The sequence below is a fragment of the Cupressus sempervirens genome, chromosome 10, assembly GCF_028749045.1.
Source record: "Cupressus sempervirens isolate cs-2001-9-10 chromosome 10, ASM2874904v1, whole genome shotgun sequence".
Lineage (NCBI taxonomy): Eukaryota > Viridiplantae > Streptophyta > Pinopsida > Cupressales > Cupressaceae > Cupressus > Cupressus sempervirens.
This window is the reverse complement of record NC_143127.1, coordinates 819,133,796-819,158,423: the sequence shown is the minus strand read 5'-3', so window position 1 is coordinate 819,158,423 and position 24,628 is coordinate 819,133,796.

Genomic DNA, 24,628 nt, shown 5'->3' with positions numbered 1-24,628 from the left:
GAGTTTGCAAATTTTTGAGAGTTGTCATGTAGACAACACAAAAATTTGCACTCTAAGAATGCATAAGTTGTCTACACTTAGGAGTTAGCATTTTATTTGAGCACATGGTGTCTACAACCTTATGACTCATCTAGAAGGTTGGAGTAGACTCATGCTTAGTTGTTATGCTTATCTTCTAGTTATTCCTAGACACATTCTAGTTGCATCTTAGAGGCCTTTAAATAGAGGCTCTCCTAATGTGTTTGGACAAGTTTAAATGGAAGCTTCAAGCTTCAAGTTTACATGCATTTGAGAAGCTCATATGGTTCTATATGCTCATATGTTTCTCCATTCTCATATGTTTCTACATGCTTCTATGCTTCTTTTAGCACTTCTAGTCACTTGGAGGATTTGGTTGGCTTGGATCTTGGAGAAATTGCGAATGTTGAAGAAGGAAGAGATTCTCTATGAACGTCTGAGGCATGGCAAATTAGGATCAGTGTCCAGGTGCACTCGTGAATCACATAATTTATTTGCACTCTTTCTCTTCCTATCTTCATCGTGTCTACTATATGTGTCTGAATATTCTCTGTGATTGGATCTGCAATCTTGAAATTGGAATCTAGATATGCTATTTGGTTGAGAAGAAAACAATAAAAAAAATCTTAGATCCAATTAAGGAGAAATAATTAGATATGAATCGGGTTTGGGTTCGAATTTATATTAAATTAGAAAGACAAGATTTGGAATTAAAATAAAAAATTTATGGTGAAAATTCGAATGATTAGATGTAATCTTTCTATCAATTATATTTTTAAATGCGTATGAACAAACCCTTTTATGGTTAAATTCAGAGAACAATTATTTTAATAGGAAATTCTTAATTCATCACAAATTGTCCTGTCGCTGCCTCTTGGATAGACTCGAACTCAGTCATTCATAACTTTTTATTGTGATCGAATTTAATCGATTGCTTCAGTCAGAATTGGCGTAACTTGGCTCTCTCTGACATATTTCAATTTCAGCCCGATCCAATGGTCCATTAGGGAGATATGGCCCTTGTACTAGGATTGTTTTATTCAAAAATAGATATTTCTTCATTTTCCATAACGAAGAGTTCTTTATGCTTAAACTTCACAAAAATAATATATCAAAGCATGAAATGAATTAAATATATTATTACAATCTTCCCTTATTAGAATCTTATTAATATGCATTAGTTTTATATGGTTTATTATCTAATCTAATTAAACCAAATTTAATTAAGATTATCTAATAGTAGAAGAAGTGTAATTAATTATTAATCAATCTAAGTAAATGAATTTTTAAATGAGAGAAAATTAAAAGAAAAGAGATTTTAATATAGTTTATATAGTGGACTTTTTATAATGTATATTAAATACTATTTAATATATATTAAATAATTTAGAGATGGTAATTTTATATTACATTTTTAAATGAGGAGACTTTAATGATAATGGATGGATTAAGATTTAATTGACATGGAGTCATTGTTATAACATTGTTATAATTTGAATTACTATGGTATTATTAATGTAGACACTTAAATTTGATTACACTACTTTGGTAATCTTATTTAGTTATCTCTAAAGGCAGCATTAATTAAATTCTTATTTAATTAATCATCTATAGTCTTAATTGATAAATTAAATAACCTATCATTTATCAATTAAATCTTATTCTTCTATCTAATTCCAAAATCTCCATTTATTAAATAAATCTATTTGATAAATAAAACCCTCAAATCTAATAACCCCTAACTTATTCCTAAACCCTTCATTTAGCCTAATCCACCCCATACACCTATACTAACTAAGCTTAGTCACTAACTCACCCACCCTCATTAAATGCCATCCACTTGCAAATCTCTAACAAGTCTAATCTAATCCTAAACCCAAGCCTAATCCACCCTTTAATGTTGTCACATTTCCTAAGCAAGCTTTAGACTTTCCTAAGCCAAAAAAAGTCAACAATCTCAACTCCATCCAAAATATCCCAACCACCAAGCCATGAATGCTCTTACAAAGGTCATAAAGACTCTTACAAACCTATTTATTGCTCTTACAAGCCATTATGAAGAGTCTTTATAAAGATATTATCCCTTGAGCCTCCTTTGTTGACTCATCCTTCCCTCTTTCTCCATCCACTCACCCTGTGACATGTGTCACTCCCTGATTGGTGTTAAACAAACACAATCCATGTGCTCCCCTTTGAGTGCATCCTAGACCTCCTTAATCTTTTTCTTTTCCTTCCATCTTAACCCTCCATCCCTCAAACCCTTAGCCTATAAATTGAATCCCCTCCCAAACCATTTCATCACAATCTTTGAGCTAAAGTTATAATGTCATTTTGAGAGCAAGTTTTATATCAAAGCCATTCACCCAAGCCAAAATCCATCAAGAACACCATTGAAACTAGTTTGAGAAGCTTTGACCATACATACCAATCTAAGAAAATAGACTCATCCCTAAATCAAGTGACCATCCTCATTGGGAGAGCCATTCCATGGTTCATATTCTCATTTGAGGGTTTCACTTTGTCTCTCATTTATGTTATGGTATTTTAGTTTGTAAATGCTTGTGATTTATTAATTTAGTGTTTCTAACATACTAATATAGCATATACAATTAATACGTTATATATTATTAACTAAATTATTGATATACCTTAATGGTATTAAGAGTTAGCTAATGAAGCTTATGTAAAATTCTCTAAATCAATTAATAATAGTTTTGATGAGTTTATTATTTATTAATGTTTGTTGGGTCTAACAAACTATTAATAAATAATAGTATAAATAGTTTAAATAGTTATCAATTAATACGATCATAGTTAATCTAGAAGAGATTAGTTAATGATTGAAGTACTATAAAAGATATTAATCAAATTGAATTGGTTAATAATTTGGAGGAGTATCAATTAACTGAATCAACGTACATAGGAGAAACTTATTTGAGATAATAATACTTGGTATTGAGGATTTATTATAACTTATTATTAAAATATAAATGGGAATATTTTTGCAGAGTGACGAATGTGGTTATTACAGATTTATTAATAAGATTCTCAATATAGCTTATTATTAAATATTAACAAGTTATTATTATTGAACTATGAATATGAATATGTATGTACTAGATTATAGTTGACTTTTAACTTACAAAATTATAGTATTAGTCAACTGATATTAATTGAAACTTTGTCATGGATATGTAATTATTAATTAAATTAATTAGAGTTAATTAAATTTAATTAATAATTAAGTTATGTAATAAAGTTTTAATTGATATGCTAATATTGATTCTTTTAGTGAAGTTGTTAAGTAATTACATCGAAATTCACAAGTCATACTCTCATGACTTAAATAATGACCTTAGATATTTTAATAGTGAGACTTAGTAATATTTAATTGAGAACTATTAGAATGTTAATAGGTCATGGATGGTGTACCTATGTTAATTGATTGATTAAATTGATCATTTTAATAAAGTTATAATCTTCTTATTCGAAGACTAGTAATTGGCTCTCTTATAATTTAGATGATTAATGATCTTTGATTTATGTTAAAAGTTGAAGTAACATTAAGAAGAGTCATTCAATTTGTAACATTGATCTTAACAAAATAAAGTGAATGATTTTATTAAGTTTCAAATGATTTAATATTTATCCTTCAGCTATTCTTAGAATATTATTTTAATGATGGAAGGAATAATGTTATCGAAAAAATAAATGGGTTGACGTGTAGGTCAAATGAAGAACTTTACACATTTATATTTGAAACGAAAAATTGAAGCTCTACACATTATTCAGCTATATGATTTTAATAAACCAAAACATGTGTTTGCATTGTGTATTATATATGCTTCTTGTTTTGCATTTTGGGTTGACTCATGTTGACCAGTTATAGGACGCCTACCAGAGGCTCGGGGGTTATGATTGTGATGTCATGATGATGTCTTAATTCCGATCTTTATAAACCCAACCATGTTTATGTGATGGTATGCTCTATGAGATGATTGTATTACTGATTGTTATTGCTCATCAGTCTTCTTGAGTGAAGGTAAGTTATATGTATCTAAGACACTTGGCATAACCATTTTTGAGTCATCGATCAGTTATCTTTGGATTGCTTCCATTCGCCATGATGGGACTGAAATATTGATTTATTTCTTGATGATGTCATGTTGTGACATGTTTGACTCAACCATTTTGGAGTCTTTGATCAGTATTATTTTGAGATATTCTTGGTTGCTTGTTAAGAACCCATGGATATTGTGATTCATATTGGAGATTATATTTATGAGATTTATTTTGTGGAGTTTTTATGTGCTCTTGGATGGGAGAACCATCTTATTATTAGGTTGCTTGTTAAAGAACCGAGTTTGATCTTTATGAGTGTTGTGGTATGAGACACAACTGTGGATTTATGTGCTTAGGAGAGGTTGTCTAGGTATATGACTATGAGAGTGGCTTGCATAAGGGTCTGAGGCCCAAAGTGGTCATTACCAGGGTAACCTAATGCAAGTTATGTAATAAGTGATAATCTAGTAATTAAAATTTATGGGAGGAAAACACACTAAAAAGATAAGTTAAAGATATTTAAACCACCCATGCCTTGAGTTCTTGTATAGACTAAGTATGGGAGAAGTGTCTTGTCTTCTTGAGAGGGCTTCTTGGTTTCCACATGTGTCACATTGAGGGTCTGAAGTTCAGAGTAACCAATCCACAGTAACTCAATGCTTGAGAGTCCGGGGTCTAATGAGAGACTAGTCTAGGGTAACTCAAGTAGCCATGTGCTGACATTCCCTAGTATGTAGCCTGAGTCTCTTCTATAGATTTTATGTACGTTTGGTGGTGTACTTATTGTTGTGCCTCTGGAATTAGATGTCAATTTTGTGATAGAACCTTTGAGTTAGTATACTTTTAGGATTCTTGGGCTTATAGAAATTTATGTTATGTAGTTTTTAATAGCCTATTTGGGACTTGAGATTAACTCCTTAGCATGGTGGGAGTGGACCATTTAGGTTCCACGTGGTCGGGTGGTAGTGTTTTATCACTCTTATCATTTGAGATTCATTTGAGACACCATGGCTGGAGTATTCTTTATTGGTATTTATCTTCATTCTGTTCTTGGATCATTATGATAGATGATATACCCTATGATGGATGTATGTTTCTTACATAGATGATTTGCATATGTTAGATGATGTTATCTTATTCTTTACTTGCATGTTAGATTACTTTTTGTATATGATGTAGTATGATTTAGGAGTGACATTCCTACTATGTTAATACTGATGATCTCTTCGATGATTTGGAATGTTATGCACGGAGGGATGGCTAAGATTCACGATAGTCTAATGATGCTATTTGCGGTTGGGAGGAACCGTGCACTTAGTTATTTATGTTTGTGATATAAGGTTATCTTTTATGATGGATGTTTATATCTTTTGTGATGATGTATCATGTATGACATGTGGTTTCATTTATTTTAATTGCATCATGGATTAATATTGGATATTGATATATTTTATTTACACAGATGTTTATTCTTTTAAGCCTTTCATACCTTGTAACATGTACAGTGGATGATTGAGCTAAACTAAAATGTAGTTACAAAAAAGACACTTGTATATGGTTTAAAAATGTTGGATGTATCATTATTATTTCATAAAGATGTGATGTTAGCTAAATGGTTGATTTAGATGTAATTCAATGTTAAGGGATCTTTAAAGAATGTAATCTGTTATGTTATGTTTACTTTTAGTTGGATGTTATTATTGCTTCTGTAGATGTTATGAATAGTTTTACTTTCATGTTTAAAAAAAAAAAATGTTTGGCAAACTTTAAGTTAATTCTTTGAATCCCTTGGTGGGGCATTACATTTGGTATCAGAGCCCGAGTTTTAACATTGGAAACTTTGGGTATATTGAAATGGCACTAGTTGTGAACTAGTTGAACAAAAATGAAAACTTTGAACTATCATGTGTATCTATTTCAAACTGAAAACTTGAAACTAGGTGAATTGAAATAGAACTTAAAATTGGTACTTGCATATTTTTCATACTTCAACACTTAGGTTTCAAAACTGAAAATTCTACTTAAACCTAAACGAGGGCAAAACTAAAAAAATTGGAACTCATTCTAGTTGCAAAACATGTATGTTTTATCTATGCTTTGAGGTATTATGTCTTTGATTTTGTTTGTGAGCATTAAGTTGCTCTTGTTTAGAATGTATTAGGGGATCTATTTTAGTAGTTGTTAAAAGAATGAATGTTGGATCGATATGGTTTTTAGTTTACCATTAAACCAAAATCATATTGGTCTGAGTGAGTTGTAGTGTCACCAGTGGAATCATATTTTACTATAAGGAAAAAGGTTCAATGAGACCTGAATAGTGAGTATCTTAGTTTTTCATTCTTGCAAGCTTCTAGGAGTAAGCCTAATTCTATGGGGGGAGGATGTAGTGCCTACCCCTAGTTCGCATTTTAGTTATCATTATCGAACTCTTTTAGGGTTAGTTTTATGTTGATGGATAGTAACATTGTTATGAGATTATCAAATATTGTGCTATGGATTCCATTGACATGTGATGAGATTACTTAGACTTTACATTTCATGTATGCATGATGATTATTTTCAATGTTTGCAGTTATTAATGATGATTTATTATCATGTATATTTTTTTTATGGATACTTACCACATACTTGCATGTGTATGGTGTGTGTATTTGCTTTTGTATGGCATATTTGATGTGGTTAAGGAAGGGAGTCGTAGTCACCTGCTAGGCGAGATCTACACGATGCACAACTACTTGCCATTGCTTATAGTTTAGTATATATTGTGCTTATACATGCATAATTTTTATGCAGGTTGCAGGTACTGGGTATCAACTTCTCTGAATTGCTAGGATGAGCATACCCTATCACATTATCTCAATGATAAGAGAGGAGAGATAAATTCTCAAGTACAAATCCCAACCCTTTAAGCCATTTGTTCTAATTGAAAATTAAGACAAGTATCTAAGTTGAGTACCCTCCGAATATGTCGGATGACATAATTCGTGATATTAACCCTTGGTTTGATTTTGTATGTATTTTGGCTATGATGGGTTTTCATATTTTTACCTTGTGAGTCTTTGATGTATTTTCTATTAATTAAGCCTAATTAAAAGATTTAATTTAATGAAAAAATTAATATGATATTTTAATATTTATTTTATTTAATTAATTGAAAAATTAATTAAATAAAATAATTAAATTAGAAAATAAAAGTTATAAGTTTAAAATTGGAATATATTGGATTTCATTATTAAATAAATGACTAAAGAATAATATTATTAAAACTAAAAAATATTTTAGCAATTAAGTTTTGGAAAATGAAATTTAAAAGTGGAAAATATATTAAAATTATTAAAAGATTCTAGATCTCATGTGATTAAAATATAAATATATTTAGTTTTAAACAAGTGAATTTATTAAAGTTAGTGTATGAGATTTAATAATAAATAAATTAAATTGGAAAGAGTAAATTAAATATTATATTAATGATTGCGCATTATTTTAATATTTAAGAGTTTGCAAATTCTCGAGAGTTGTCATGTAGACAACACAAGAGTTTGCACTCTAAGAATGCATAAGTTGTCTACACTTAGGAGTTAGCATTTTATTTGAGCACATGGTGTCTACAACCTTATGACTTATCTAGAAGGTTGGAGTAGACTCATGCTTAATTATTATGCTTATCTTTTAGTTTTTTCTAAACACATTCTAGTTGCATCTTAGAGGCCTTTAAATAGAGGCTCTTCTAGTGTATTTGGACAAGCTTAAATGTAAGCTTCAAGCTTCAAGCTTACATGCATTTGAGAAACTCATATGCTTCTACATGCTCATATGTTTGTCCATACTCATATGTTTCTACATGCTTCTGTGCTTCTTCTAGCACTTCTAGTCACTTGAAAGATTCGGTTGGCTTGGATCTTGGAAAAATTGCGAATGTTGGAGAAGGAAGGGATTCTCTATGAACTTCTGAGGCATGGAAAATTAGCATCAGTATCTAGGTGCACTCGTGGTAATCACATAATTTATTTGCACTCTTTCTCTTCTTGTCTGTATCGTGTCTGCTATATGTGTCTGAATATTCTCTGTGATTGGATCTACAATTTTGAAATTGGAATCTAGATATGCTATTTGGTTGAGAAGAAAACAATAGAAAAATCCTAGATCCAATTAAGAAGAAATAATTAGATATGAATCGGGTTTGGGTTCAAATTTATATTAAATTAGAAAGACAAGATTTCAAATTAAATTAGAAATTTTATGGTAAAAATTTGAATGATTAGATCAAATATTTTTATCAATTGTATTTTTAGATTCATATGAACAAACCCTTTTATTGTTAAATTTAGAGAAGAATTATTTTAGGAAGAAATTCTTAATTCATCACAAATTCTTCCATCTCTGCCCCTTGGATAGACCTGAACTCAATCATTCATAACTTTTTATCGTGATCGAATTGAATCGATCGCTCTGGTTGGAATTGGCATAACTTGGCCCTCTCCAACATATTTCAATTTTAGTCCGATCCAACGGTTCATTAGGGAGATATGACCCTCATACTGAGACTATTTTATTCAAAGACAGATATATCTCCATTTCCTATAACCAAGAGTTCTTTATGCTTAAAATTCACAAAAATAATATATCAAAGCATGGAATGAATTAAAAATATTATTGTAATCTTCTCTTATTAGAATCTTATTAATATGCATTAGTTTTATATAGTTTATTATCTAATTTAATTAAATCAAATTTAATTAAGATTAATTAATAGTAGAAGAAATGTAATTAATTATTAGTCAATCTAAGTAAATAAATTTTTTAATGATAGAAAATTAAAAGAAAAGAGATTTTAATATAGTTTGTATAGTGGACTTTTTATAATGTATATTAAATACTATTTAATATACATTAAATAATTTAGAGATGGTAATTTTATATTACATTTTTAAATGAGGAGACTTTAATGATAATGGATTAAGATTTAATTGACATGGAATCACTGTTATAATATTGTTATAATTTGAATTACTATTGTATTATTAATACGTTATATATTATTAACTAAATTATTGATATACCTTAATGGTATTAATAGTTAGCTAATGAAGCTTATGTAAAGTTCTCTAAATCGATTAATAATAGTTTTGATGAGTTTATTATTTATTAATGTTTGTTGGGTCTAACAAACTATTAATAAATAATAGTCTAAATAGTTTAAATAGTTATCAATTAATACGATCAAAGTTAATCTAGAAGAAATTAGTTAATGATTGAAGTATTGTAAAAGATATTAATCAAATTGAATTGGTTAATAATTTGGAGGAGTATCAATTAACTGAATCAACGTACATGAGAGAAACTTATTTGAGATAATAATACTTGGTATTGGAGATTTATTATAACTTGTTATTATTAAAATATAAACGGAAACATTGTTGCAGAGTGATGAATGTGTTCATTATAGATTTATTAATAAGATTCTCAATATAGCTTGTTATTAAATATTAACAAGTTATTATTATTGAACTATGAATATGAATATTTGTGTACTAGATTATAGTTGACTTTTAACTTACAAAATTATAGTTAGTTATTAGTCAACTGATATTAATTGGAACATTGCCATGGATATATAATTATTAATTAAATTAATTAAAGTTAATTTAATTTAATTAATAATTAACTTATGTAATAAAATTTTAATTGATATGCTAATATCGATTCTTTTAGTGAAGTTGTTAAGTAATTGCATCGAAGTTGACAAGTCGTACTCTCATGACTTGAATAATGACCTTAGATATTTTAATAGGGAGACTTAGTAATATTTAATTGAGAACTATTAGAATGTTAATAGGTCATGGATGGTGTACCTATGTTAAGTAATTGATTAAATTGATCATTTTAATAAAGTTATAATCTTCTTATTCGAAGACTAGTAATTAGATCTCTTATAATTTAGATGATTAATGATCCTTGATTTATGTTAAAAGTTGAAGTAACATTAAGAAGAGTCATTCAATTTGTAACATTGATCTTAGTAAAATAAAATGAATGATTTTATTAAGTGTCAAATGATTTAATATTTATCTTTCAGCTATTCTTAGAATATTATTTTAATGATGGAAAGAATAATGTTATCGGAGAAACAAACGGGTTGACGTGTAGGTCAAATGAAGAACTTTACACATTTATATTTGAAACAAAAAACTAAAGCTCTACACATTATTCAGTTATGTGATGTTAATAAACCAAAACATGTGTTTTCATTGTGTATTCTATATGCTTCTTTTTTTGGATTTTGGGTTGACTAGTGTTGACCAGTTATAGGATGTCTACTAGAGGCTCGAAAGTTATGATTGTGATGTCATGACGATGTCTTAATTTTGATCTTTATAAACCCAACCATGTTTATGTGATGGTATGCTCTATGAGATGATTATATTAATGATTCTTATTACTCATCAGTCTTCTTGAGTAAAGCTGAGTTATATGTATCTGAGACACTTGACTTAACCATTTTTTAATCATCGATCAGTTATCTTTGGATTGCTTCCAGTCGCCATGATGGGATTGAAATGTTGATTTATTTCTTGATGATGTCATGTTGTGACATGTTTGACTCAACCATTTTGGAGTCTTTGATCAGTATTATTTTGAGATATTCTTGGTTGCTTGTTAAGAACCCATGGATATTGTGATTCATATTGGAGATTACATTTATGAAGTTTATTTTTTGGAGCTTTTATGTGTTCTTGGATGGGAGAACCATCTTATTATCAGGTTGTCTGTTAAGGAACTGAGTTTGATCTTTATGAGTGTTGTGGTATGGGACACAACTGTAGATTTATATGCTTAGGAGAGGTTGTCTAGGTACATGATGGGGACACAACCCAAGAACCGAATGGACACAACAGAAAAGGAGGAAATATATTAACTGAGAAAATAAGCTAGTACAAATAGTATAGAGAAAAAAAACTTCAAAACATGCCCTAAGGGCTTACAATAGCTTAAATCTTGAGATAATCTCTCCTTTTAGTACCTCCTCTCAAACTCCACTCCGAACTGCCTTTTACAATGTCAAAAATCTTCTTAAATAGACCCTGGATGGTTAAGGACTAGGAGTACATTCTAGAAAGTGCTAGTAAGCATCCACCGACCAAATAGAAGGTTCCAAAAGCTGCGTTAGAAGTCAGTGCAAATCTAGAAAAAATCCAGAAATAGTACCCGAACTTTTGGGAGGCATAACTTTTGAACCGTAGCTCCGATTGACGAACCGTTTACATTTTTAGAAAGCTCTCGAAGCACTCTATAGCCTTATGGACAAGCCTCACTCGTCCCCCATTTTTTGGCCTTTTTCAAGGTCATTTAATGCCCCTAACCTAACTTTGAAGCATTCTTAGGACGTCTCCAAAACCCAAAAAACTACAATAACTTTCAAACCGTGGAGCCTATTGACCTAATTATTTTTTTGGAATTCTTTAAATCATGATTACATTCATTTGGCCAATTCACACCTTCTAGTTTACCAAAATGATGGCCCAATTACATGCTTCTATTTTTTCAAGATTTTCAAACGCACTAATAGTGGAACTGTGAAAGTTGGAACCTTTATTTGACCCAAATGGGTATCCAAAAATGAAAACACATCAAACAGAAACTAAGTCTAAGTACAATTTTTTTGGGTGACACAAGATTGCCCTTATACCTCTGGATGCTCCTGCATCAGTGTAGGGCCCACTTGCCATTGCACCAAAAGCCATGACTGTTATTGAACATGGAACACCACATAATTAACCACCTGTAGGCAGGGGAGTGCGTTGCATCACCCAATAATCTCCCCCTCGACGCGCATACCAGGTGCTTACGTTGGTCAGGAAGGCACCGGGAAGATTTGAACCCATGACCAGGCCAAAACCAGGCTCTGATACCAATTGTAGGGCCCATTTTCTGTTGCACCAAAAAGCCATGACTGTTAGTGAACATGGAACACCACATAATTAACCACCTGTGGGCAAGGGAGTGCGTTGCATCACCCAACAATCAGTACATGACTATGGGAGTGGCTTGCATAGGGGTCTAAGGCCCAAAGTGGTCAGTACTAGGGTAACCTAATGCAAGTTATGTAATAAGTGATAATCTAGTAATTAATATTTATGGGGGAGAAACACACTAAAAAGATAAGTTACAGATATTTAAACCACCCATGCCTTGAGTGCTTGTATAGACTAAGGATGGGAGAAGTGCCTTGTCTTCTTAAGAGGGCTTCTTGGTTTCCACATGTGCCACGTTGAGGGTTCGAGGTTCAGAGTAACCAGTCCAGGGTAACTCAACACTTGAGGGTTCGGGGTCTAATGAGACACCAGTCTAGGGTAACTCAAGCAGCCATGTGATGACACTCCTTAGTATGTAGCTTGAGTCTCCTCTATAGATTTTGTGTACCTTTGGTGGTGTACTTATTGTTGTGCCTCTGGAATTAGATGTCGATTTTGTGATAGAAGCTTTGAGTTAGTATACTTTTAGAATTTCTGAGCTTATAGAGATTTATGTTATGTGATTTTTGATAGCTTGTTTGGAACTTGAGATTATCTCCTTAGCACGGTGGGAGTGGACCATTTAGGTTCCACGCGGTCGGGTGGTAGTGTTTTATCACTCTTATCATTTGAGATCCATTTAAGACACCATGGCTGGAGTATTCTTTATTGGTATTTATTTTCATTCTGTTCTTGGATCATTATGATAGATGATATACCCTATGATGGATGTATGTTTCTTACATAGATGATTTGCATATGTTAGATGATGTTATCTTATTCTTTACTTGCATGTTAGATTACTTTCTGTATATGATGTAGTATGATTTAGGAGTGACATTCCTACTATGTTAATATTTATGATCTCTTCAATGATTTGGAATATTATGCATGAAGGGATGGCTAGGATCCACGATGGTCTAATGATGCTATTTACAATTGGGAGGAACCGTGCACTTAGTTATTTATGTTTGTGATATAAGGTTATCTTTTATGATGGATGTTTATATCTTTTGTGATGATGTATCATGTATGACATGTTGTTTCATTTACTTTAATTGCATCATGGATTAATATTGGATGTTGATGTATTTTATTTACACAGATGTTTATTCTTTTAAGCCTTTCATACTTTGTAACATGTATAATGGATGATTGAGCTAAACTAAAATGTAGTTACAAAAAGGACACTTGTATATGGTTTAAAAATGTTGGATGTATCATTGTTATTTCATAAGGATGTGATGTTAGATGAATGGTTGATTTAGATGTAATTCAACGTTAAGGGATCTTTAAAGAATGTAATCTGTTATGTTATGTTTACTTTCAGTTGGATGTTATTATTGCTTTCGCAGATGTTATGAATGGTTTTACTTTCATGTTTTAAAAAAAAAAATGTTTGGCAAACTTTAGGTTAATTCTTTGGATCCCTTGGTGGGGCATTACATCTTAACATCTTCATCAAGGAACTAATTAGCAAATGTTATCCATTCAACACTATGAACTTTCATTCCATTTGATAAATGTTTATGGGCCTACTCCTACATCAGATAAACAATGTTCATAACTTACTCTTATAGGTTTTATCCAGCAATTAGTAGGTGCCAAATTTATTTTTATCAATGACTTTAATGCCATTCTTCATCCTAGGGTTATGTATGGAGCTATTATTCCCCCTCCTAGAGCTACTTGGGACTTTAATGACTTTGTTGACATTAATGCTCTATTTGATGTTACCCCACAAGCTAGATCCGTCATACTCAAACTATGAGGGCAAAAACACACAATATTTTTTTTGTTTTTAAGAATTAAAATGGTCTAAGTTTTAAATTTGATCTCCTGCAAGAGGAGTGAAGGTTCACTACGATACATATTAAGTTTAAAACTCTCGTGGATGAGTACATTGCTAAAATTTTACAAATTTTGTTTTTAGATTTATATTGATAAAGTTATGTTCTTACATTTCTTATACAACATTTTTGTAAAATTTATTTAAAAAGTAATGTAGATGACCTCAAGATTTGTTTAATGAAACATCTAAGAAAATAACATCTACATTTTAACTTATTTTAAAAGGACAATAAACTTAAATTTAAAACCAATTAATACTCAAAAATTCAACTAACTACAATACTAAAACTAAATACATTTAACTAATTAAAAGTAATAAAAAATTAGCAATAACATCAAGTCACTAAAAAAACATAATATATGCTACTAACTAAAAATGATTTTAAAACAAATAATTTAAAACAATTAACAAAATGAATAACTAACTTAAACTTAAATAAGTTGACTATCTGCTAATATCAATTAACAAATTTAATTTACATATAAAGTTTACTTAAATACAAGTATATAACAAAAGAAATTAACAAAAATAACTACTAATTAAAACATCTTCTAAACTTACTTTAAACTTTTACAAATATCTACTAACACAACTAATAACTAAATAACATAAAAAAATTAAGTAAATCCTAAACTAACTTACTAACTAATAACTACTAACACAACTAATAACTAAATAACATAACAAAATAAAGTAAATCCTAAACTAACTTACTAACTAATAACACCTAACTATCCTAAACTAATCCCTACAACACCCACCCCCTACACCCTCTACATTTCCTACTCTCCCTACTCCAAGGGTCAAATCGACCACCCCAACACATAGCATGTTGTGCTTCCCAAGCACTGTACTTGGGATAGGGCACTACCAGTGGGGGTACATGCATGATAGCACTCCTTTCCCCTCCAAACACATGTGTCCAGCGTGGAAGAAAAGCAAGGAAGATCTCCTTGCTAACTTTGTTTAAAAACAAAAACAAATTTAAATGCTTCCTTCCAAGCTGAGCACTTAAACTGGAGAGGGAGATGGTGATGTGACAAGGGGGGGAAAAAATGAAGTTTTAAACATAAAGCTATCTCTTCATCCCAAAGCCCCACGCTTTCTAAAAAGTTATGACAAGCACAAAGTCAAGGGGTGCAAAATAGAGGTGATGTCATCGATAAGATTGCACAAAACTACATTTAAAAAAACATTTTTAAATCTACCCTCCAAAACTGACGTCCAAGGGGCATTAATGGAATAAAGTTTTATAGGTAAGTTTAGGATATTAGATACATGATGTTATAAATATAATTTTTTTTTAATTTTCTTTGTTAATCTAACAAGTATATCTATGTTTACCTCTATTTTGTTTTATTACAAAATTTAAATGAAAAGGATAATTAAAGGAATATTCTCTATTTTTCCATTTCAAATTAAAATGGTCTCCATACAAATTCTAGTGAGCAATTTTGCTCCTGGGAGTGTATTTTTTGAAAAAAAAATTAAGTATAGATTACAAGGCAAGGTATATGTATATATTTTTTTTTGGTCTATATGCTAAATCAGTATTTTCAATTTTTTTACCCACAGTTGAATATTATTAATTACTTTACCCCATGCATAAGAAAGTAAACCAATAATGCTAAACAATATAAAGAACCATACACAAAGAGAGATCATAACACCATAATTTGTTAACTAGGAAACCCTAGACAAGTAAAAACCCTAGTGGGGATGAAATCCATTAGATTCATTATATAAAGAATTCAATTAAGGATATTGACCTTGTTAGGAGTTTGTGAAGCATGTATAGTGTCTCGAGTCCCTATTAGGAGACTAGGCCTTGTTAGAAGCCTCAACCCTATTAGGAGTTGGTGGATCATATACAAATTTGTGCAAGTAGAGCCCACTACCCTAACGTCCAACTATACAATGAGATCTTTAGGAAATAAGTACACGTATAATTCTAAAATACTTGTTGTACTTCACAAATATTTTGATTGACAATTCTTCATACAAGAGTGACTATGCATAACCTAATTTGCATCATATCTAGCATAACAATGCTTTGCATCATATCACAATATCACATTCACTTTTTTTCTCATTTCACAAGATCATATCAATTCTGCAATCATTGATCATGCATCATTATCATCAATCTCTATCACACTTCTAACTTTGCAAATGAAGTTCTTTTCTTATACCAAACATAGTATTAAATTATTCCTTAGTCAACTCATGAAACATTATTAGAGTTGGCTCATAAAGAAATAATAATTAAAAACAATAAACCAAGTTGTTGAGCATATTCTGTTGATATGCTCTGTTCTGCACTGTGTCATCACTACATCACTAATTCCTTCATAACTTGAATTTAGTTGACTATATAGACATGTACACTAGTATAAATTAGCATTATGACATAATGCATCTCTAGTTAGCTACACAAGAGAATATTTCAAGGGAATATTCTATTATCATCAAAATTGTCTTGTTGTTGAAACATTTTCTGGTACTTAGACAACTTTCCTTTGCAAATAAATAGGGCTAATCAACAAAATAAACATGTTGCCATAAATAACAACCATTACTTACCTTATTTTATTGATTTGACATATTTCCAAAAATCTCCCCCTTAGGCATCGATGGCAACATTTTGGGAAAATTGGCTAAGTCCCAAACATGTTTTCATACCAATAAAAAACAAATAGATCATGACATAGTTTAAAAAATTGTATTTATGTTATGAAAGAGGTTACATCCCTTATAGCTTCCTATTACAACTTATTTCTCCCCTTGACAATTATAAATATTATAATACAATTTTCCATATATCTCCCCCTTTGACAAAGGTATAAAAAAAAGAGACTGTCAAAAATCTAGTAACTGCATCAAAACTTAGAAAAGAAATCACTAAAATTTGTCTTCAACTGTGCAAAGTGTTTCTTCCAACTATCCTTCAATGCATTAGATACACAAATAAGTATGCATAAAGCATATGCTACCAATTCTGTTGCATTCAACTTTTTAGCCACAAACTTGTCATATGTAGATTTTGCTGACAAGCATTCTTCCAATTGATTTTCTAGCAATGTTATTTGAGGGAATAAGTGTACTCTTAAAAGAGTAAATCTCTTCAGAGTTTTCTCTTTTTCTACTTGAATTTCCCTTATACTATCATGAAGTATTTGCATTGTGTGCTCAATTGCATCAATCTTCTGATTCTACTTCAAAAAGTTATCAGTGACTATCTAAAGCTTGGTCACCTTTTCCTTGATCTGATCATCAAATTCTTTTAGATGAATATATGCTAAGTTGCAATTAGCATAAGCCTATTTTCCTTCCTCTATACACTACCTTTAATGCCTTAATACATATGTTCAAGTTTTCTATGTTATTTCTCATATTAGTGCACATGGTGTTGAGGAGTTTACCATTGTGCTCTATTTGAGCTTGAATTGTAGCCACATTTGTGACTGTTGTAAACTCATTATCAAATTTTTTTCACAAAATGTCTGCACACTGTTGAACATCTACAAGGGTGTCAATAGGACTCACAACTTTCTCTATTCTATTCAAAACTAAAGTCAATGTCTTCTCAATTGATTTAGCTGATTTCTTCTTCTCAAGAATTTTACTTAAAGAAGATATAAGATTCTTTGCTTCATCTTCTTCATCAAATTGGTCTGTTGCTGCTACTGCATTGGTAGGAGGTGTGTAAATTGCTACTACTACTATTTTTGTTACCTCTGTTGCTTGAGTATATGGTGTTACTACTACTAGTGTTAATGTTACATTTGAGATGTCAATCTTTTGTTCATCTTCTTTCATAGGCTCTTGATCCTTTTCTTCATCAAACCTACTATAATCCACAATATTGCTAACAATGCTAGTACCAAAATCCTTGAATGGATCCTATGTTTTGTCAACTATCACTTTGGTGTTATCTATTTGCATAAATTCACTACCAATAGGGATATGTGGTGGAGAACTTGGTGTAGCTACTAGTTTATAACTATGAGGAGGACTGCATGTTGTAGGACTATCCTCCTTTGACTACACACTCTCCTCAAGTGTCTAGCTTTCCTCCTCTAGCTACACACTTTCTTTAAGCATAGTATTCATGTACAAAACTATAGCCTCTTGAGTTTCCTCACTAACTTCCTCATAATTTCCTCCCATGAGGTGAATGGATCTCTTCTTATGTCTCATCAATGGTGCTATACCTTTCAAAAAATTTGTTATATCTTCCTCATTATTCATAAAACATAACTTTCTCACCATATTCATTCTTATTTTCTTATCTTCTTCTACAACTCTACTCTTCCTATTTAGCAATTTAGTATATAGGTCTTCGAGTATCTGGCCTTTTATACTATCAAATCTCTTATCTTTGAGAATCATGTTCCTAACTACAACATTTTTAAGTTGTCTCCTATCCATTATATTATACAAATCATAGTATTTAATCAATTGTAAAAAAAATATTGTCATTAATGATTTGCATCTTTATATTTTCTACCTTTGGCTTCCATGCTTTGTGTCCTACTAATGTCTTGGCTTCTTGATCAGCTACTTCAACTAGCCTATCACCAGTTTCCTCCTTAAATTCAGATGAGCTAATCTACAAGGTTCTTCTCCTTTTTCTTAGGCCACGAGTAGTCTACTTTACTCTTCTTTTAGGAGGGGTCATGATCCTTGTAGACTTACTTGTAGCAAGTGCTTTTTCTATCTTTGCTGATTTGCTTGGAGGTTGCTACTATAAAAATATTGCATAAGGCACAATGGAAGTTTGTGCACTTGAGTGGACAACTGTTACCTCTTCAGTAGGTCCTACCACTACAATGGGTGTAGGGGTTAAAAGCTCAGAATGGCCACTAGCATTCATTTCTATAGCTATTCCCTTTACCTCATCAAATTCTTTCCTAGTCATTCCAAAAAAATTTAATATAGAATCAATAACTTTCTCCACCTTTTTCTTGGAGTCCTTCATTACTTGACTAGTTGTAACTTCTCTCATTTTCTTGGTATATGTCCCCCATCTGGGACAGTTAGAATCAACTTTAGAATGAAGGATCATTTGCATATATCCTTCAATCAAAACCTTGCTCATCTCATATCATATAGGTTCAATGAATTTTACCCGAGGAACTATTACCTCCATACATGTGAAATCTATCTCAACCATAAAACATAATTCATCTTTATACTTCTCTACTAGGATAGGAGGTATCCTATGCATTTGTTTCATTTCTACTTGAAAAGACTTCATTATTCTGTTAATGTCACTATCCCTAACTACTTTAGGTCTTGACCTATAAGATTGTGTAATTAGTTGCATTGTGCACTCATTTTCATTCCAAATTTTGATACTAGGAAACTTCTTAGTAGCAAAGAAAAATATGTGTGTTAATAGGGAATCTAATCTAAAAATCACACTCCTTGATTTCTTGATTCTTGATATGTTATCCAACAATTGTGTTTTGATAATATCACACATGTTAACCTCTTCACCTCTTACTACCAAGTAAGCTGCATGAAGAAATCCTATAGGTATTGAATCTATCCTAGATCCATGATTATACTTATATCCCAAAATCTTGCAAATGAGTCTTACTCCATCATCTTGAATTGAGTTGACTTTCATGTTTCATCCATCAAAATATGAGGTTTAGATTTGCCTCAAAAAATTTGCACACATTTTTAATGTTTACTAGGTTACTACCTTGATTACTCAAACCTATGACCTTGTGAATTAGTTCATTGTCAATACAAATGATAGAATCTCTTAGCCATAGAAAATCATCATGTACTTTGGTAAGAATTATCCTTGTCCTTCTATTGTTGTCAAAGTCTTTGTAGAACATATGCTTAACTATCTTAAGATGTTCTAAATATCTATGTTCAGGTTTTAATGATAAATCATTATTGCACATTTTATCCAAATCTTTATGAATCTTTGAGTCACCTATGCTTTCAATCATGCAATGAATAAATCCTTTGATATCTTCAATGTGAAGAACATTTTTTGAAAATCACAAAAATGCTCCAATGGGGTCATTGAGTAAAGAAATAAATGGGTGTTTCTTGAAATTGTACCTAGGCCTATTGCTTACATTATAAAATTCTTATCTTTCCATTCTTGAAAGATTATGCTCAATAATGCTTAAAATAACTCAATTTCATGAACTAGGGTTTTTAGAGACTTCATGTGATTGTAGGTCTCTTAAATCTCTAAATCTTCCTTCAATCACACTCACAAACTTCACACAAGAAAATGATATATGAAAATTAGTTTGCATCCTTTAAATTATTTGCAATCTGTACTTTGCATTAAATGCATGTCTGCCACTAGTTTAGTACATTGTCTCTATGCAATAGAGAGTTTAATCTTCTTAAATATCTTCATCTTGACCTTATCAAGCAATGTGCACTTTACTGTAGACTTCTTTCAATGTCTACTACATACTGTCAATTGTGCAATCTTTGATACTTCTTCTAGCATTACTCTTCAACAAATGATACTCTATTCCACTAAGAATGCTTAATTCTAGTAAGAAGAGTCATAAACAATAAGTGACTTCATTGTCTTGTTAGGTACATTTTCTATAGCTATGTGAGAGCCTTTTGGTTCCTTTTCCTTTACAAATGATTCCTTTAATTCATTTTTTTGCTCCTTCATTTCTTTCTTCAAACTGTCATCATTTCTTCTATTGTTAGCTCTATAATTCTAATTCTTGTTAAGGTCTCTTCTATCCATTATGCAAAACTTTGTTGTGTGTCCAAAGTTATTACATAGCTGACATATAGGTACATCTTTTTTCTATTCATTCAATTTTTCATTAGGTGTTCTACAATTCCTTGTAATGTGTCCAAGATTGTTGCATCTATAGCAAACAATTTGTCTTCTTTCTCCACTTTCATTGTTATGAGATCTTCTTCTATTTCCTACATGGTTAGTGTTCCTATGCATCCTACTATTTGCATTATAACTATCAAATTTAGATTTTCTACAATCTACTTCATAATGACCATATCCATGACAATTATGACAATAAGATTTTGAAATAGGTTTAAAAGACTTACCTTTACAACTGACTTTAGTTTCTTTAGGTTCATCACACTAGGCAAAAGATTCCTTTCTTTTGTTGTTCATATCTTGATTAGATTCTTTGACTTTCTCAGAGTGAGCAACATTCTCTTTGTCTTTAGTTGTATCATCTATCTTGCTTAGATCCTTATTTTTTTTAGTAGAATTAGATTCTTTTCTCTAAACAAATTTCTTGGTGGATTGTCCAAGGAAGAATCCAAGTCCAGTCTTATCATAACTAGGTCTCTGTGCACGTATTTGTTCTTTAATCTTATCACTACTGGTATATAATTTTTTAAGTTACTTCTTGGTTTGTACCAACTCACCTTTCACAATGGTGTTGTATTTTTCTAATTTTGCATATTTTGACTTAATAGATTCCAATTTAGATGTTACCTTGCTTAATTGGGATATCAAATCTACATTGTTAGCTTTCACTTTAGAGCCAATCTTTCCTCCATTTTTGTTAAGACTTAGCTTAAGTTCAAATATCTTTAACTCATATTTTAGGATTTCACTTTCTTTCTTTAGATCTTCAATGCCATCATCATTGGTTTGTTTATTAAATCCTTTCTATTTCAGGTCATCTATTTTGTCCTTTAATTTTCCAATGTAGGCCTTTGCATCCTTGTATCTATATTTAAGGCCAACTCTTTCATCAGTAAGAAGATCAATTTGTTCAAGTGCTTCTTCAAGATTCTTATTCAATTTTTTTATATCCATAAGGATCTTATTCAAGCTATTAAGCCTTTTTTGAATAACCAAGCTCTAATACCAATTGTCAGAAATAGATAATACTAAGAGGGGGGGTGAATCAGCATTTTCAATCTTGTTACCCACAACTGAATATTATTAATTACTTTACCACATGCATAAGAAAGCAAACCAATAGTGCTAAATAGTATAAACAACCATACCAAAAGAGAGATCATAACACCATATTTTTTTAACTAGGGGAACCCTAGCCAAGGGAAAACCTCGATGGGGATAAAACCCACTAGATGATTCACTATATAAAGAACCTGGTTAAGGATATTGACCTTGTTAGGAGTCAATGAAACATGTATAGTGTCTCAAGTCCATGTTAGAATACTAGGCCTTGTTAGAAGCCTCAACCTTGTTATGAGTTGCTTCATCCTTGTTAGGAGTTGGTAGATCATATACAAATGTGTGCAAGTAGAGCTCACTACCCTAACATGCAACTATACAATGAGATCTTCAGGAAATAAGTATACATACAATTCTAAGATACTTTTTGTACTTCACAAGTCTTTTGATTGCCAATTCTTCATAGAAGATTGATTGCACACAACCTAATCTACATCATATCTAGCATAACAATGCTTCACATCATATATCACAAAGTTGCATTCACTTGTTACTCTCATTTCACAAGTTCATATCAATTTTGCAATCACTGATCATACATCATTATCATCAATCTCTATCACACTTCTAACTTCACAAATGAAGTTGTTTTCTTATACCAAACATACTATTAAATTCTTCCTTAGTCAGCTCATAAAGAAATAATAATTTAAAACAATAAACCAAGTTGTTAAGAACATTCTACTTATATGCTCTATTCTACATTGTGTCATCACTACATCACTAATTCCTTCATAACTCAAACTTGGTTGACTATATAGACATGCCCACTAGTGTACATCATCATTATGATGTCATGCATCTCTAGTTGATTGTGCAAGAGAATATTCCAAGGGAATATTTTGTTATCATCAAAATTGTCCTGCTACTGAAATATTGTCTGGTACTTAGACAATTTTCCTTTGTAAATTGATAGGGCTAATCTATAAAACAAATATGTTTCCATAAATGACAACCATAACTTACCTTATTTGATTGATTGGGCATATTGCCAACATTGGTCCATCTGGTATTTGTCTAGAAACTTTTCTAATTGCCTCCATCCCTTTTTGACAAAAAAAAATTTATGCACAATGGTAATTTGGGGAAAGAAAGTACCTTTGGATTTTTCCAATAATTCCCTTTCTTACATTGATCCTATCTGTCACAAGAGCTTTAAAATTGCCACATTCAAAGGCACTTGATAGGATAACACATGTGGTTTTCTAAGAAAACCATATACTCTAAATATAGTGGACATTGCATATGGGATGATATCTCCCTAATTGTGACTTACCTTTAATCCTTTTGCATGATCCATTGGTTTAAACAATTCTAAAAGTGATTGTATGTTGGGACTATCTCCAACCAATAAAATCTTAAGCTTGGAGGCAAAGTACCTATCAAATTTGACAAAACTAGCATCACTTACCTCTAGTGTCATGTCTACATTCCACAATTAGACAGGAAGCTTTTCTCCATCTCTTTCTAATTCCAATTTCATTCCTTTGGAGAAGAAAGTGACACCTTTGTACAAACATATGTACATTAACAAGGAATACTAGCAAAAGGGTTTGTCTACTTTAGCCTTAGCTATACCCATCAACCCATTATGGATCTCTTCTACCAAGTACCTAGTAAAATAAAAAACTGAGTTCATACCATACTAAAGTGTTTGGATAATAATAAGAACAAGGGATCCTTGAATATGATCCTATTCATCCATGCCAAAAATTTAGCATAGAGAAAAATATAATGCCTCAGCCCTAGGGTTGAAAAATTCCTTCAGCAATGGCTCTAGAGTGGAAGCAATTACTAATGGCAGTGACCCTATTTTGGCAAAGTATTCTTGTAATGGTCCTCCCTACAAATATACCCTCTGTGTATCATACCTAGCCTACAAATCTTCCATATCTATCTTTGCATGCACTGCATGGTTAGGGTTTAATTTGAAAACTTCTCTAATGAATGATTTTTAATTATCATGATTATTGGATCATACTTCTTTGACATTATTATGAGTAAGTCATCATCAAAGAAAAATCCTAGTACAACCAATTTTCTAATGTTAAATTCCCACACTTTGCTCAATGGGGTATCAAGTTTTCTTTTTGAAAACCATTTCTAGAATAACTCTAAACCTCCAATTGAAGTCTGAGCATTTATCTACCTGTTTGCCTTGTTATAGAAACCCTCACCAACCAATAACCTAGGGTTCTTTGGTATGAATTATTTTCCCCTAGAATGTTCATTTATAGATTGAGGCATTTGTTCTAGAAAATTATCACGTACAACCATTTTTAGGTAATCTACCTTTCCTAGAAAGTCTCTTCATGGAGGCATACTATAATATTACCTTACCACAACTATGATATTTTAATTAACTAGAGCCTTCAAGCTCACCTGATTTTCTTGATTATTTCACTGAAGAATTTGTTAGTAGCAACTAAAAACCCTCAAATAATGCACTTAAAGATATGGATATGCCAATCTATGAAAATTATGCAACTTTAGTGTTCAATAATGCAATATTGGAAACCTTATTGCAAATTTAGTCTCACATGAAACAACATTGATCAAAATTAATGTTCCAATAGTTGTATTTTCATGTAGCATTGTAGAATTTAAAATCCAACTATTGATCTTCATAAATCAAATGACTTAGCTTAAAAATAAAATGACTGCATTACCATTTTTTGAAACTAGTCATGCATCTAAAGTTTTCATAGTTTCAAATTG